General features: G+C 46.7%; 1 protein-coding gene and 1 pseudogene across 1 annotated transcript in view; one reads left to right on the top strand and one right to left on the bottom strand.

Moving 5' to 3' along the window:
• The first annotated feature begins 261 nt into the window (after positions 1-261).
• KCNS3 (potassium voltage-gated channel modifier subfamily S member 3) overlaps positions 262-16,935 on the top strand; it is a 39,306-nt gene continuing 22,632 nt past the window's right edge. The window contains exon 1 of the mRNA XM_042930287.1: positions 262-402. The gene's annotated coding sequence lies outside the window, so the exon portion shown is untranslated. The remainder of the gene's footprint in view (positions 403-16,935) is intronic.
• On the bottom strand, positions 9,182-9,489 carry LOC122215151 (annotated as a pseudogene).

Raw genomic sequence — 16,935 nt, 5'->3', positions numbered from 1 at the left:
TGGGCGGGGGCGCGCGCTCCGCAAGGCCGCCTGTCTTTCCATGCATCCGTGGGTCGCACGGCCTGAGTCCCGCAACCTGCAATAGCCGGCGTCTGAGCGCCGGGCCCTCCGCCTGGGGAGCGCGGGCGGAGGGCCCGAAGCCAGGCGGCTGCCGAAGCCCGACCAATGGGGCGGCGGCCGAGCGGCCGGCCCCGCCCCGTCCCGCCCCGCCCCGCCCTATTCGCGGCTCCCAGGCGCCTAGCTCCCGCCGGGCGGGACGGACCGACGGACTCAGGCGGGCCACCCCGCTCTCCTCGCCGCCGCCGCGGCGGGCGCGGGGCCGCGCGGCGAGGCCTGATTCCTGCAGCGCGGGCAGGCGGCGTCGCAAAGCGGAGCGAGCTCGAGGCGCCGGGACTCCTGCAGGTACCTGCTCCTGTCCCCTCCTCCGCGCGCACTCCGGCGACTTCCCCGTGCGACCCCGCAACTTTCCCCACCTTTTGCTGCCCCAGCAGCCCCGCGGGCCAGGTCACGGGGGCAAGACCGCGCAGGTCTAGGCCCGCAGGGACTTTGCATTCTGCTGGGCGCCTGTCTCGCGGCGCCCCTCATCCTCCGGTCCTCGGAGCCCGCCGTCGCTGGTAGTCCTAAAGATCCGCCTGTTGCTCGAGCTGCGGGTGGCGAGACTGGCTGGGCCCCTCTGAAGGCTTCGGGAGGGTATCTAGGATCCTCTTTGGGACGTGGGGTGGGTAGCTGCGGGGTAGAGGACGGACCGGAGGCGGGAGAGTCGGGGAGCGGAGGGGGGCGGGGGGGAAGGCGGCACTTTGCGTAGGGCATCCCTGGGGCGTTTCCTTAGCCGGGAAGCCTTTCCTTCTCTTCCTCGAGAGGAGGCGCTTTCCTGGCGAATGTAAGTGCTTCCCCGGCCGCCTGCTCCGCCTTCTTTCCTGGCAGTCCTCCCCTCCCCTTTGCCCTACAGCGGTGCAAGGCGCCCCGCGACAGTTGCAGGGAAGAGCGCACCCAGGGCCCTTGTCCTGGTGCGGCGCTGCGCCCACGGACTGCCGGGGCGCTCGGGGTGGGAGACGCTTGGGGCTTGCAGGGCCCATGTAGACTCGCCCGCCGACTCCTCGGTTTTGCAACGGTGGTGGGGGGTCGGGAACTTCCCTTTCCCGCGCTCCTCGGGGTAGCTGCCGGACCTCTACATGTGAATGGGCTGGTGAGCAAGCCAGACCTTCCGGCAGGAGCCGCGGCAAGCCGGGCTGGGAGCCTTTCGCATTGCAGGGCTCGGTCTCCCCGCCCGTCCCCCCCTCCCCCTGCCTTCCCCGCTCTGTCTCTCCCCATGTCTTTTGGGAAAGGAGCACCTTTTGCGTCCTTGCTGTCACACACATTTCCACAAGGGAGACCGAGCCGGTAGTCTAACTCCGGCAGCCCGTGGCAGGGGTGGAGGACAGCGAAGAACCGCCTCCACCCACCTGAATAACCCGGGGCTCTGGTTTGAGGCCAGAGCGTGAGCGGGTGGAGCGGGGTTGTGCCTAGTCTTCATAGAGAGCGGACTTGAAGTTCGTCCCGCTCCTGGATTTTGTATTTCATCTTACCCTTTGAAGAGTGGGGCAGGTGAGGAAAACCAGATCGGAAACCTTCCCCTCCCTTTTTCATGTATTTGCTTAAGTGATTTGCATAACTATTTGCATAGAACCGTGTGGGTTTCCCCCCTTTTTAGACTACTTGCAAATACCTTGCGCAGGTAAAGAGGAAGCAAGCATTTTCCTGAGCACCTGTCCCTTTGCTAAAGGGAGATGCCCTGGTGCTTCTCTTCCCCACATAGTTCAGGCTGAAAGAGGGCGGAGTTGATTTTGTGGTTGAATTTGGTGTAATATGTCGGTTTCCCTCCTTCCCTGGATGGTAAATTCCGCGGGGGCATGGATTCATCACTTTGCCTTTACAACCAGCTCCCCCTGGGCTAGGCCCTGGGCTCTGCTCTGGGGGATGCGCAGCACGACATGAATCTCTGCTCTCAGTCTAGTTCTGTTCTTCCTTTTCTTTTTTCCACAGATTCCTTCCTTCTCTTGATCTGATACTAAATTTGTGTTTTTCACAACTAGGGATTGTCAATATTGGGGTAGGGAGGAGAAGGTGGTCCTGAAGTGCTTAAGAACTCTGAATCCAAAGCAGGTGGTGAATATTCTAAGGAGATTTGTGGGATCTGTTTTAATTCCGGCTTGTGTCTGAGCCATTTTTACCTGGAAAACCAGCCTGAATAAGCCCATTCATCAGTGCGGCAAAGCCAAGCTTTTGCTGGTCAAGTGTATAAAAATAATTAGGGTAGGGGGTGGAGGCAGTCTTCGCTCTGTTTAGAAATATTAAAATATTAAAAATCCAATACTCTGACGCTTGGGTTTGCCAGCAAAGCACCAGCTAAGTATTTTTCCTTCTTCCTTATTGTTTTTTTAAAGAAAGATGGGGAAGAATGGGGACTCCAGACACCTCCTCTATCTTAAGTGAATTTCACCCTTTGCTGTAATTCTTCCAGGACTCTGCGTCCCTCTCTTCTACCCGAGATCTCAATCTGCCCTGTGTCTGGCATTTGGGGTTGGAATGTGTGCAGCTTTGAGAGAGCAGGCACCACAGGGTTTCCTCCTCCTTTTTTTTTTTTTTTTTTTTTTTTTAATAGAGAACATTTATTGACTGCACACCATATGCCAGCTACTCTTCTCGGCACTTTTCCAGGCATTATCTCATTTAATCTTCAGAACAACCCCGTTAGGGAGTGAGGCTTTCCTTCTTCATCACAGTGTTTCTGGGGAGCCAGCACTAGGTGGGAGCCCTCTAGGTATATTCTGAGTCCCATGGAAGATCAAAAGAGGAGGCTGGGCTTGGGGGTCCCACTAGCAGGCAGGGGCAGCTATCCAGGGTAGTTCCAGGCAGAGGGGAAGGTGGGTGTCTTTACTGCCCTTGCTCCTCAGGTTTCTGGAAGGTGGATTCTCCAGAGTGCCACTTGGGTGAAATACCCACAAGGATGTGCGGTCCAGCCCTGGTTTCAATCTCTTTATGGCTCCTGGACTTAAGTCACTTATCATCTCTTGACTCTCAGTCTTTTTAGCTACAAGGATCTAGATGTCTAATATTTGTTATTACCCTCTACTAGGCACTGTGCTAAAAGCTCTCTATGTATTGACTCATTTCATCCAGATGGCGACCTTTGGAGGTGGGGGTCTATTATTACCTATTTTAGTTTTTAAATATTTATTTATTTTTATTGCAGTATAGTTGATATACAATATTATATTAATTTCAGATATACAACATAGTGATTTCACAATGCCATACATCACACAATGCTCACCACGATAAGTGTAGCAATTATTACCCCATTTTAGATGAGAAAAAAAAAAGAGAGAAATGAAATGACTTGTGCAAAATCACACAAGTAGGACTATGTGAAGCCGAGATTTTATCCCTGGCAGTCTGGGTGCAGAGCGACTGTGAAATTCTGCACTCCTCGTTCATCCCTGCAGCCCCAACACTGTGCCCTACGCCAACCAGATGTGACTCGCTGTTACCGAGTTACTTTTTGGCCTCTGTCTCATCCTTAGAAGGAACCTTGAAAACTGCATTAGAGAAATGTTCTTCTGGCTTTTGCCAAAAAAGTCTTCTTTCCAATGTAATTGGGAAAAAGGAAGACAGATCATAAAGATCATGGGCTAGGTAAACATTATGGCTATTTCCAGAAAAAGTGCTTCTTATCCATGAGAAATCCAGAAAAATCGTAGAACACTTTGTCCTCTGAGTCAAATCCGTCAAGAAAGGCAATAAGTAACCAACCTATGAGAATCTATTGTGTGGGTGCCGTGTGCCCAGTACTGCAGATACCAAGGGCAGGCAGAATAAAAGATGTGTGTTCTCTGAGCCTGAACACACAGTGGACCTGGAGACTCAAGATTAACAAGCACGAGACAGGTCAATACAAGATGCTAAATATTTGCCTGATAAAAGTCACAAACTGTCACATTTGTATAGCCTACTATAGTTTGCAGAAACTTTCGCAGGGTTATCTCATTTAAGTTCTAGTAACAGAGTGTGATAAGCAATGGACAGGTGGTGGTTTGGAAGCCCAAGTTGCAGATGAAGAAAACAAGGCAAAGTGAGCCACTTGGAATTGGTCATAGCAAGGGGTCTTCTGACTCCAAAGACATCATCCGTCTGCCTCTCCAGTAAGGTCGTGGATGTGGAGGGTCCTTGGAGGTGGCTGATTGTGAATTTCATCCTGAAACTGGCTTTTGGGCACTGCTCTTGGCAGTCAGGAGGCACAGGGAAGGAGGAGAAAATATTTGTTGCTGTTGTTTTATTTTTGCATTCAGGAGCCTGGTATGGGAAACGTGGAGAGAAATCCCAATTACGAATTCAATAACAATGTTGAGAATGTGCAATCAAATGTAGAATCTGACTTAGAAGAATTTCCGTCCCTGCCTTCCTTTATCATTTTTCTTTCTCTTATCATTTCTTTGTGGGCAAGGGGGTCTTGCTCTCCTTGCAATCCTGCAGAGCCTTGCACCATGGTTTGCTTGGAGTAGGTACCCTTTAAAATTATCTTTAATTGCACACATGTTGAATGATAAGGGGCTAACATCTGCTTTTAGCTAATAATGTTACAGATTAGCAGTTAATGTTGATAGCAGCTGGCTTCAGTGTGCTTGAGGAGGTTCCTGGTGAATGAAAGCCTCTTGCTCATCATCCTGAGCAGATCATCTGAGCTCAGCTGACCTTCTAGCAGATGCTTATCAATGTTGACTTAACAATGAACTTATGTAATCATATGTATCCTCTTTACATATAAAAATATGTATAAGCCTTCATTCCACAAGGATTGGAGTACTTACCCAGTGTTATGCACTGTTAGGTGCTAGTATGCTGTGGTAAAAAAAAAAAAAAAAAAACAGACATGTAGGGGTGGGAGGTGGATGGGGAGACAGATATTAAACAAAGAAATACAGACATTTAGGGGCGCCTAGGTGGCTCAGTCGGTTAAGCGTCCGGCTTCAGCTCAGGTCATGATCTCGCGGTCTGTGGGTTCGAGCCCCGCGTCGGGCTCTGTGCAGACAGCTCAGAGCCTGGAGCCTGCTTCGGATTCTGTGTCTCCCTCTCTTTTTGCCTCTCCTGCTCATGCTCTCACTCTCTTTCTCTCTCAAAAAAAAATAAGATGAAAACATTTTAAAAAAGGAAACAAACATTTAAGGATTGGCAGGTGCTCTAAACAACTTCCTAGGAGAGAGGAATAAGGATGGGGAAGGCACTAGTTAAGATGTGGGAGCTGGGAAGACCTTTCTGAGGAAGAGACTTTTCATTCGGAGGGATGGACAGGAGTTGATCAAATGAGAAGTTTATCAAATGAGAATTCCAGGCTGCGGAGGGATGTGAAGCTTTGAAGGCAAGGATGCACACTGATTCTTGGAGGAACTTCTGGAGAGCTGGGTTGGGTGGCTGGGTTGAGGCTGGAGAGGAGGACAAGGGCAGATCACGCCGCACCCTTTATGCCAGATTGGGGACCTGAGAGTTTATCCAGGGGTCTGTAGGAAGGAGCTCGCGGATTTGTAGGCGGAGAGTATCAGGAGCCAATTCATATTTCTGCAAGATCACCTGTGAAGAACAGATCGGAGAGGCTCAGGCGTGGCAGTTGGGAGCCTCCTTGACTGGAGTGTCAGAGAGTTAGGACCTAAAGCCATCTCGGACCGAGTGAAAAAGAGTGCGAGGGGAGGAAGTGGAGGCCACATCTGTGCAGGTTGGTTGTGAAAGGGACTGGAGAGACTGAGCAGGTGCGAGATGAGGTATGAGGCTATGCCCGTCTGTGTGGAAGCCACCCTGGCCGAGGTTAGGGAACTGCACCCACGTCCTCAGTGAACCAACACGTCCACGTCTCTGTGCTTGGACTTATATGGCACTTGCACTTCTAGAAGATTAGAAATGTGAATCCTATTCTTCCTTTGTCACTAACTGCTGGGGAAATTTGAGCTTATCTCTTGTCCTTCTCTGTTTGTTTTTGTTCTTGTTCTCCTCACAGCCTGGTGATTTTATGATTTAAAAAAAAATAGGCGATCTGTGTATGGATACTTTTCTTCAGTCGTATCATTCGGATGTGTTAATTTGGATCGTTTTCATAAATTGAATTAGGAGAACTATGAGTGGGTATGTGGAACATTTGTGGTGAGATTCGAAGCATTTGCTCTTTGATGATTACCAACTGCCTTCAATGGTGAGACACCAGTGATAGGCCTGGTGGTGTGGAGATGCCGAGCCCCACCGAGATATGTGGGAGTGAGGCCTGGTGGAGAGCCCCGGGTATGGCTAAGCCAACTTTCTGTGTCTCGGTGGAATCCCTCACCACCTGCTCTTCATCACGTGAGACTCTTCCTCCTTACCCGTGGGTATCTTATGAAAAGATTCAGGAGAGATACCTGGGGACCCAGGTTTGGCAGAATATGCTGGACTAAAGATCAAGAATGAACATCACAGGTAGCCCGATGGGGCCTTGAAAAAGTGATCAATTTGTAGCTGTGTGGAATGAGAATATAGATAGGACCATAGAACTGAAAGTTACCCCCAGATCAGTTAAGACATTTGCTGCTTCCTGATGACTTCTTTCAGGAATGCTGACTTCTCTCCTGGGAAGTTATTATTGTGGTGAGATAAAAGAATGCCAGCAGACTAAAATTTGGGGTTTGAACATACCCTGTTTTTTGTTTTGTTTTGTTTTTTGGTTTTTTTAAGAGAGAGAACATGAGCGGGGGAGGGGCAGGGAGAGAGGGGGGCAGAGGATCCCAAGAGGGCTCTGTGCTGACAGGTCGACAGCAGCAAGCCCATCTCGGGGCTTGAACTCGCTGACCATGAGATCACGACCTGAGCCGAAGTCACATGCTCAACCGATTGACACCCAGGCGCCCCAAACATGCCCACATTGTGTAACTTTCATTCTGCTGTGGACGGGTCTGGCTTTCTTAAGCCCTGACTGACATGCCAAGGTGACCCTAAAAGCATTTCCTGGGATTTACTTAAGGTAAACAATTTAATTGGCCAGAGGGATGGGAGAACTTGGTAGCTACAGACTGTGGTTGGAAGGTCTGGACTGAGAGGAGGCGCCTGGGTTCTGGCAAAAGGTTATATCAGTATGCTTGTCTTTGAGGTCAATAAATATACCTTCTGTGCCGTGTTTTTCTTGTGGGTTTTTAAAATTCCCAGTATTCTAAGTGTGGTACCCTCATGAGGCTGCTGACTTCAAACCTCTTCCTACCCTCCTCCTCTTGGTGATTAGACAATGCCTGGTCATGATTTAGCCCTGGGGCTATTTCAGGGTTGACTCTTCTCCTCCTCCAGGCTAAATGTGTAAATGCAAAGTATCTTTGTGTGGCAGTGTCCTATCTACCTAATCTTTATCTATCTATCTATCTATCTATCTATCTAATCTATCGATCATCTACCAATCATCTCTGTCAAAGAGTGAAAGGGTCTCCATAAGCCCATCTTTTCTCACCATCTCCTTAGATCACAAATCTACAGGATAGGCTCTCTGGATATGCAAAAATAGGAACCTCATGGAAGTTCATATGATGCCTGAGAACTTCACCTTTTATGCAGTTTCCCCAGACTTCCTGATCTGATTAAAAAGCACATGTCAGTGTCGTGCATCTTTGTGGTGAGGGGCACTGAGTTTTCTTCTCCCGGTGCCCCCCAGACTTAAAATGTGGACGCTCTAGTGCATCTTGCCTTCTCGTCCAGTGTCCTTTATGTGGGGCTTAGAAGCCGAGAGTACAGGATGAAGTTGTGCCATGTGGTCCTAAACGAATGGGTTTGCTTTTAGCTGCTTTTGGCCAGTCGCTGCTGTCAGCCAGACACATCATTTAAAATCGCACAAGCCAGCCCTGTTTTACAGCCCTTCCCTCATACGGTAGGGTTCGCCACTCAGAGATAAATCCTACGTAAGCATTTATTAGACACCGGGGTTAGGTTTCAGAATGCCCATAGATGCAGAGGCAAGTTGTAAAGGGTGGGAAGCTAGAAGGTTCGTACTGGAACTCCAGGATTGGGAGGTGTAGAAGAGAGGTGGCCGTTCTCTCCCCTGGCAGCAGGGTCCTGCTCCACACACCGTGCACTCAGACACGTGCCCCACAGGTGTGCTCACTGGTGTGAGCAGCTCAGCTGATGGCACAGAAGTAGACAAACCATAGACAAGTAGTAACTGGGTATAGAGTTTCAGTTTGACAAGATGCAAAGAGTTCGGGAGATAGAAGGTACTGATGGTTGCATGTTAGGAATTAAAAAAAAATTTTTTTTAATGTTTATTTTTGAGAAGGAGAGAGAGACAGAGCGTGAGGAGGGGAGGGGCAGAGAGAGAGGGAGACCCAGGATCCGAAGCAGTTTCAGGCTCTGAGCTGTCAGCACAGAGCCCGACGCGGGGCTCGAACTCACAAACCGCGAGATCATGACCTGAGCTGAAGTCGGATGCTTAAACGACTGAGCCACCCAGGCGCCCCAGGAATACTTTTAATACCACTGAACTGTACCCTTAAAAATGGTTACTATGGTATGTATTATATGTGGTGGTATATATGGTATATATATATGGTATATATGGTATATATGGTATATATATGTGGTGGTATATATGTATTATATGTGGTGGTATATATGGTATAAATTATATGTGCTGTGTATTTTTTCACAATAAAAAAAAATTTGATGAAAAAAAAAATTGAGATTCCAATCCTATGAAAAATAGCATTCTCAGATGTTTTGGTCTCAGATTCTTTACATGCTTAAAAATTATTGAATCCCCCCCCCCCCCCCAAAGCTCCTGTTAGTGTGAATTATAACTATCAGTATTTTTTGGATACCATTAGTTTATTATAAAAGAGAGACCTAGAAATTATACTACATGATGAAAGATTTCACAACTTCAGTTATGAATGGGCAGCTTTACATGTACCATTTTTTTTAAGTTATTTGGAGAGAGACAGAGAGAGAGAGAGAGAGAGAGCGCACAAGTGGGGAGAGGGGCAGAGAGAGACAGAGAGAGAGAATCCCAAGCCAGGCTTTGTACCATCAGTGCAGAGCCCGATGCGGGGCTCCAACTCATGAACCGTGAGCTCATGACCTAAGCTGAAGTCAGATGTTTAACCGAATGAGCCACCCAGGTGCTCCGATACCGTTTCAATAATGTGTTTTAGTTTACATACTTTCCAAGAATGTCACCATCTCTAAATAAAAAGTCCTTGTCTTCTAGAACTAGTTTGGTGCCTCCATATTCTGGGACGAGACCTTGATGTCCAACTTCCACACTAACTGGGTGAACCTCTCCACACTTTCCTTTAGAGCCCCATCCAACGGCTTCTGCTGTTGCTTGCAATATTTTTTCCTTGAGATTTTTCTGGAAGCATCATGCCTCCTTTGGTTACAGTTTCATACACACTCCTTTCAACTAAAATTTGGTCAAAGAAGTAAAGAAACTTTTCTAAATGCCTGCCCTGCCATCACTCCGGCTGCTGCAGTGTGTACTCTCATTTATCAATATATATGTTAGAAATTAAAATAGTTATATTTTAGGAGCACCTGGCTGGCTCGGTCGGTGGAGCATGCGACCCTTGATCTCAAGGTTTTGAGCTCGAATCCCCTGTTGGGTGTAGAGATTACTTAAAAAATAAAATCTTGGCTGGGGCACCTGGGTGGCTCAGTCGGCTGAGCATCTGACTTAGGCTCAGGTCATGATCTCACAGCTTGTGAGTTCGAGCCCCGCGTCGGGCTCTGTGCTGGCAGTTCAGAGCCTGGAGCCTGCTTCAGATTCTGTGTCTCCCTCTCTCTCTGCTCCTAACCCACTCGCATTCTGTCTCTGTCTCTCTCAAAAATAAATAGACAAGGGGCGCCTGGGTGGCTCAGTCGGGTAAGCGGCCGACTTCGGCTCGGGTCATGATCTCGCAGTCCGTGAGTTCGAGCCCCGTGTCGGGCTCTGTGCTGACAGCTCAGAGCCTGGAGCCTGTTTCGGATTCTGTGTTTCCCTCTCTCTGACCCTCCCCCGTTCATGCTCTGTCTCTCTCTGTCTCAAAAATAAATAAAAAGTTAAAAAAAAAAAAATTAAAAAAAAAATAGACAATAAAAAAACTTAAAAAACAAAAATCTTGGGGCGCCTGGGTGGCTCAGTCGGTTGAGTGTCCAACTTTGGCTCAGGTCATGATCTCGCAGTTTGTGAGTTCAAGCCCCGCGTCGGGCTCTGTGCTGACATCTCAGAGCCTGGAGCCTGCTTTGGATTCTGTGTCTCCCTCTCTCTCTGCCCCTCCCCTGCTTGTGCTCTGTTTCTCTCTGTTTCACAAAAAATAAAATAAAAATTTAAAATAAAATAAAATCTTAAAGAGGTTAAAATTTAAAGTATTAATTATTAATTCATTTAAAATAATAATAGTAATCTCATTACATGTTAATATAAATGACATATCTTTATGAAAAATTGTTTTTTTTTTCAAAACAAAAACAATACAAGAGTAGCATTATTTTATATTTTTACAAATGTATTTATTGTCTGGTTTAATGGAAGGCAGGGGGATTCTTAGCCTTGCTTCTCTGTGTAGTCTGTGATCTCACACATCGTATACTCCCTGGAAAACTCCTCGGCCACTTATGAGAGAATGAGAGTAAACAGGAAAATAACATCTTCGTTTATTATGAAAATGAGTTTTTTATCTCATGGACCCTTTAAAGGGTCTTAGGAACCCCAGGGGTCCCCTGACCACACTTTGAGAACTACTGCTATAGAATAAATCTGCAGCCAAGTTAATTTTTTGTTATGTTCTTTGTTTTAGCCTCTTTTCATCAAATGTTATAGGAACTTGAACTTTAGCAATTCAATGTGTTGCTTATCTGTGATTTCAAATAAAAGAACTAGGTGGCTCCTTAGCTGGGGAGGGGGGGGATGACACATGATTTTTCTCTTGTTTATGTAACAAACAAGCAACAAAAAAAACCCTGTTTGCACCATTCTGTTGTTAACTTTTTCAGAAGCTACAAAATTGATCTAGCGTGTACCTGTTTGGAATTCCCCTTGCTAAACTAACTTGAGTAGGAAACTCAAGACATGGAAAATTTTGAGTGTGAAAATCAGCTAAAGCAATCCAGTGTTTCCTTCAGGGTATACAAAGTTTGCTTTTTTTCAAGTGTTCGTTCCTATTTTCTGTGGAGTGAAGACATTCTTTCAGCTTCTCTGGGGAAAGTCTGCACCTGTCCCGGGGTGGTGCCCAGAGCTCTCTCCTGGCGCATGGTCCTGAGCTGTGCTCTCACGTGGATGCCGTGCTCTTCAGAGAATCTCCTTTTCCTCCCTCCAGCTCTGCCCCACCTCTTTCTTCCTTGTCTTGAGAACTTGGAAACTCAAGGAGGAGATGGCGTTTAGGAAACAAACTGGAAAAAAGAGAGGTGTGAGATCTAATTTTAACAAGTCCAACTGAAAGCTTTTTGGCTTGCATTGTCTGGGGAATCTCATTATTTCTATTTTTTTTTCATGTTGATGAAGTATGGAATTAGTCACAGCAGACAGTCCTGGGGAAAGCTTTAAAAAATCCTCCCAGGATAGCTTCTAGGAGCTGGATGTGGATGTTTGTGAAGAAGAACATTTCTTTCTACCTTCCAGATAATGGATTGGATGCTAAAGGAATTATCGTATTTATTTGACGGTATCTTTTAAAACATTAAATGCAACTTTTGTTTTTTCACCCCATGAAATAGCCACTGTGGCAGCTTACTACAGCAACAGACACTTGGCTCTCTGGGTTTGTTGTGAATGTGCTGAGCAGTTATGATTTGCCAAAAGCAGTCTGTTACTTCCAGCAGCAATAAGCGCTTTTCTACAATCCTTTGGAAAAGCCCTAATGTGTCTGGCGCTCCCGGTTGGAAGAGGCCGCTGGATGTGTCCTTTCTGGAGTGGCTCCCCGACCAGACCTTTCCTTTAGGAGTAGTTTCTGCTTGCAGACCCTCAGAAGGTCCCCAGTTCCTGCTTGTTTCCAGGTGTGCTTTTTTTTCAGACTTCTCTTTGACCCTGAGAGCCACAGATTGCCTTGGGACAAAAGTCCTGTCTGTTTAGTGAGCCAACACCAGTATCTCCTGCTGGTATCCCCAGAACCCTCATAGATGTGGGAACTATCCAAAGGCCTTATTTCACACCAGCGTGTAAAGGCTAAGCTTGTAGCCTTTTCTGCTGCTTTTGAGAGGGGAGTGGGGGGTGAACTCAAGGATGGTGCTTGCTGAAATGGAGCCAGGGATGTACCGAGAGGGGCACAGGAGACCAAGGCCCTGCGGACGGCCCTGCCGGCTTCCCTGTGTTGCAGGTGGTTCCGCTGAGGTGTGTGCACCTGGCGGAGTGAAAAGAGCATCAGACGGATATAGGAGAATTTCTGTGTAGAATTTCAGCTCTTACTCACATGATAATGATAATGAACACTGTAGCACTTGCATTGTGTGCTGGGCACTGTTCTGAATGTGTATACATATCAACTCGCTTCATTCTCATAGCAATTTAAGGTAGGCATTATCATTTTATCTTAAGTGAAATTATATTTCTTGTTCTATCTATACCATTTCTATCTATCTATCTATCTATCTATCTATCTATTTATCTGTCTATCATGTACTTATCTATCGATCAACAGACAAGGAAACATCTAAGAGATTTTAATAATTTACCCAAGGATGCAACTAGAAGTTGGCACGACTGAGTTTCAAATCCTGGCAGGCCAGGTACAGCCTCTGCTCTTATCTACAAATTTGAATCTCAGCTCTGCCCCTTATGGTGGGAAAGTTATTTAACCTCTCTGGCCTCAGTTGCTCATCTGCCGATTGGGGATAATAATAGCATCTACCTTAAGGTAGATAAAATACTTAAAGCAGCGCCTGGTACAAAGTAAGCTCCATATAAGGGCTTACTAGAGATTATTTTTGTAATGGAGACTGTAAAGAAGACTGAGTGTACATACTTCATGGAGGTAAGCACAGGAAAAAATTTGACTCTTTTACTGATTGCGTGTATCTACAACGACTTTGTAGATATTTTGAAGCTCTTGGTGGAAAGAGCATGAGTCGATGAAAACTCGTCTTTGTCGTCCCACACTTATTTAGGGAGATAAGACAGAAGTACAGTTAGTTTTAAGGACATGAGCCTCGTGTGGAAAGACAGCCAGCAGAGCACCGCCAAGAGGAGCAAAGTGTGAGCAGCTTCCCCAACACGGGCCTCCCCAGGAAAGCTGGGCTCGGGCACTGGGCTCGCTGTCTCTCCTGTGTGCTTAACACTTCTGAACCTCATCCAGAATGGCGGATCATAATAATGCCAGCCTTTCTGGGTTGGTTTGGGGATTAAAGAAGTTCGTCCACTCATTCATTGTTTCCTGCTAGGCATTAAGGATGCAAAGGTTAAGAAAAAATAGGCCCTGCCTTTGTGGGGCTCCCAGTGCTGTGGTGGAGGCTTCTGGGAAATTGTTCTACTCCAGGTTAGCAAGTTAAATACTCAACGGAGGGGGCAATGGCGGAGGGGGCCAGTGGCTGGTTTTAGGGTAGAGAGAGATCTGGGGTCAAGGCTCGGTTCTGGAGAATATGATAGAGAATATGAGTCTTGAAGGGCATTCTGAGCAGATAGATAAGTGAGAAGTCGGGGGTACTTTTGGAGAATTTCAGGTAATTCTTTATAGTCCTAGAGTTGAGTTGGGTTGTGGAATGTGAGGATGATGGATGAGGAAACATAATGACAGCTAACATTTGATTGAGCACTTACTATGTACTAAGCACAGACAGCTTTATTTTTATTATCTCATTTTTAAAGATTTTCTTTCTTTTTTAAATGTTTATTTTTGAGAGAGAGAGAGAAAGAGAGAGCATGTACACATGCGTGAGCGGGGAAGGGGGAGAGAGAGAGGGAGACAGAGAATCCAAAGCAGGCTCCATGCTGTCAGCACAAAGCCCGATGTGGGGCTCGAGCCCATGAACCGTGAGATCATGACCTGAGCTGAAGTCGGATCCTCAACCAACTGAGCAACCCAGGTGCCCTTATTCTCATTTTAAAACTTCATGATGGCTCTATGTGGTGTGTGATACTTAGTATCCATGTTTCACAAATGAAAAAACAGAGGCTCAGAGAACTTCAGTGATTTGCTCAAGGTTGCGCAGCTAGTGCTGTTGAAGCTGGGATTCAGACTCAAGCAATCTGGAACCAGAGTTTATTCTGAAGGGCAAGGGAGCTATCAGAGGACTTTAAGCCTGCACATTTTAGAAGGTAGTGTGAACTTGAGATGGACAAAAAGGTAGGGGATGGGGGGAGGTCTAAGGCAGGGAAGATACTAAGAAATGTATTGTAATAAACCATGGAAAAATACTGAGTGTCTGAATTAAAGCAGAGGCGGGAGGGACAAGGAAAGGAAAGGAATTTGAGAAATGTTGGGGAATAGAGGATGAAGGGAAGTGTGGACATGTTTATTTTAAGGTCCCAATGGGACATTCTAATGGACACGTCCAGTAGGCAGTTACAAGAGTTTGAAATGTAGTGGGGAGATCCGGGTTGGAGATAATGCAATTCCCAGGGAGAGTAGAGGGATACGAGGAGCCCCTGGGGCTGCAGTGACCCAAATCTGAGGCCTGCAGATTGTATCTGGCTACAGATTTGTTTGATTTGGCTCACAGCAGTAAAACATTAAAACCAATAGTTGCCAACATTTAGAAAATTGGGAAAGTTCACATAAAAACAAGATTTGTGGGTGTTCTTGGCAAACTGGGCAATCCGACTACCTGATGTGCACAAACAAGGGACAGCAGTCCCCTTTCAGCAGGGCCGGTGCTCTGCAGCTTGTCACCGTGGCCGGATGTCCTCTTTTTTTTCATTTCAGGCACCTGGCCCCTGCAGGTATTTTATTTTGTGACCCCAGATTTAAGGTTTGGGAAGGTGAAGCCGGTGTGCCACAGGAAGCCAAGAATGAGTAGTCAGACAAGTGGCACCAGTGAACTGGGAGGGGCTGGGAGGTGGCTGGGAGGTGGGAAGTGGACAGTGACACATGCCTTGGACATGGAGGTCTGGTGCAGAAGTCAACCAGAGGTGCCCTCAGCAAAAACACTTCGTGGAAGGGCGCCTGGGTGGCTCAGTCGGTTGAGCGGCCGGCTTCGGCTCAGGTCATGATCTCACAGTCCGTGAGTTCGAGCCCCGCGTCGGGCTCTGTGCTGACAGCTTATAGCCTGGAGCCTGTTTCAGATTCTGTGTCTCCCTCTCTCTGACCCTCCCCCGTTCATGCTCTGTCTCTCTCTGTCTCAAAAATGAATAAACGTTAAAAAAAAAAATTAAAAAAAAAAACACTTCGTGGAGTGTCAGGGCAAGAATTGCACAAGAGGAAGGAAGGGTGAGCGTAAACGATGATTTTAAGAAGCTGTGTTGTGAAGGGCAGTTGGGGTTGGGAGAGTTTTATTTTTCCGTATGTGAGTGAGCTGAGCACATAAGGATGTTTGTGATATAAAATAGTACTTTCTCTGTCCTCGACTCACATTTTGGAACTACAAGGAATCCAGGCTTTGCTTTGGTTGTTCTTACCGAAACAGAATGCTCCAGGGGGTGGAACGGAATGAGGTGCTTTGTACGTCTGTGAAGGCTGCCCTGCCAGCCGCAGATCTTCCCAGGGCTACCTGCATTTTTGCTAGTCTGAGTAACAGTGCCTTAAAAGGGGCCCCTGTGCGTTTCAGCAGAGCTGGCTAAGTTGAGCAGTGTCCATGTGGTGACTTACTGCCTGCATTTACTCATGTGTTTGTATGCTGTCCATTTCCTCCTGCCGTTTGCCAGGTGGAATCTGTGTGATGGTCTTATCAACTAGCATCACTTCTCTGGCAGCTTGGGTTCACGGGCCTTTTATTGGTTGTATGCCATGTGCCAATTTTCCCATTTACTTTTTTTTATTTGTTTTATGATATAACTTGATCTGATAACCTATTGTGTGTGTGTGTGTGTGTGTGTGTGTGTGTGTGTGTGTGTGTGAACTTGTCTATCTCGCCTTTGATGAAAACCCTTTTTATTAAGGAAGAAAATGCATCTCCTTCTGCAGTGGCTGATAAATCAGCTGCCTTTCTTCTGTGGTGACCACAACTTCAGAAACACATTTGCTGTGATTTTTCTTTTCTCCCAATAGCACAGTAGACAGACAGACTTTAAAATTCGACATAGGATAGAAGCAGCCAGTAGCCAAGCTATGTGACAAATGCTAACTAATGAATTCAACAAATCATTTTTAAGAACCTACTGTGTGTCAGACGAGGTTATAGGCACTTGGGTTATGGTGGTATTTAAGACATAAAAAGTCCTGCTTGCACTGAGCTCATATCTGAGTGGGGGAATAGATAATAAATATTATAAAAAAAACAGAGTATATGTCTTTAAGTCTATTTTAGGGAGTGATAAATGCTAAGGAGAAAAAATATAGCAAGGAGTGGGGGGATAGGAGTTTCGTTGAGGGGTATTTTAGGTAGGGTAACTGAGGAAGGGCTCATTTGGAAGGTATTTGAGTCCAGGCCTGAAGAGAGTGGGGAAGCCATACAATCCCCTGTGGATAGAGCATTCCAGGGACAGAGATCAACCAGTGCAAAGGCCCTGAGGCAGGAATGATTAAAGAATAGCATGGACACCAGTACGCCAAGGGGAATGAAAGAGAGAAAGGAGAAGGAGGTGAAATCAGATAAATAAAATGGAGGAAGGGAGCTTTTGCTCTGAGCAAGATGGAAGTTACTGAAGAGTTGAACACAGGAGTACATGGTGTGATGTATATTTTAACAGGATCTCTAGCTAAAGGAGTCTTAATCCTTTTTGTGCCAGGGACCCCTTTGGCAGTCTGGGAGCCTAGGGACCACTTTTCAGAACAGTGCTTTCAGATACAAAAAATAAGAGCCACAGACTGTAAAGGAACTCAATTGTATGGAAATGCA

Source organism: Panthera leo, chromosome A3 (assembly GCF_018350215.1).
Source record: "Panthera leo isolate Ple1 chromosome A3, P.leo_Ple1_pat1.1, whole genome shotgun sequence".
Taxonomy (NCBI): domain Eukaryota; kingdom Metazoa; phylum Chordata; class Mammalia; order Carnivora; family Felidae; genus Panthera; species Panthera leo.
This window is presented reverse-complemented; position numbering and strand designations above follow the sequence as displayed.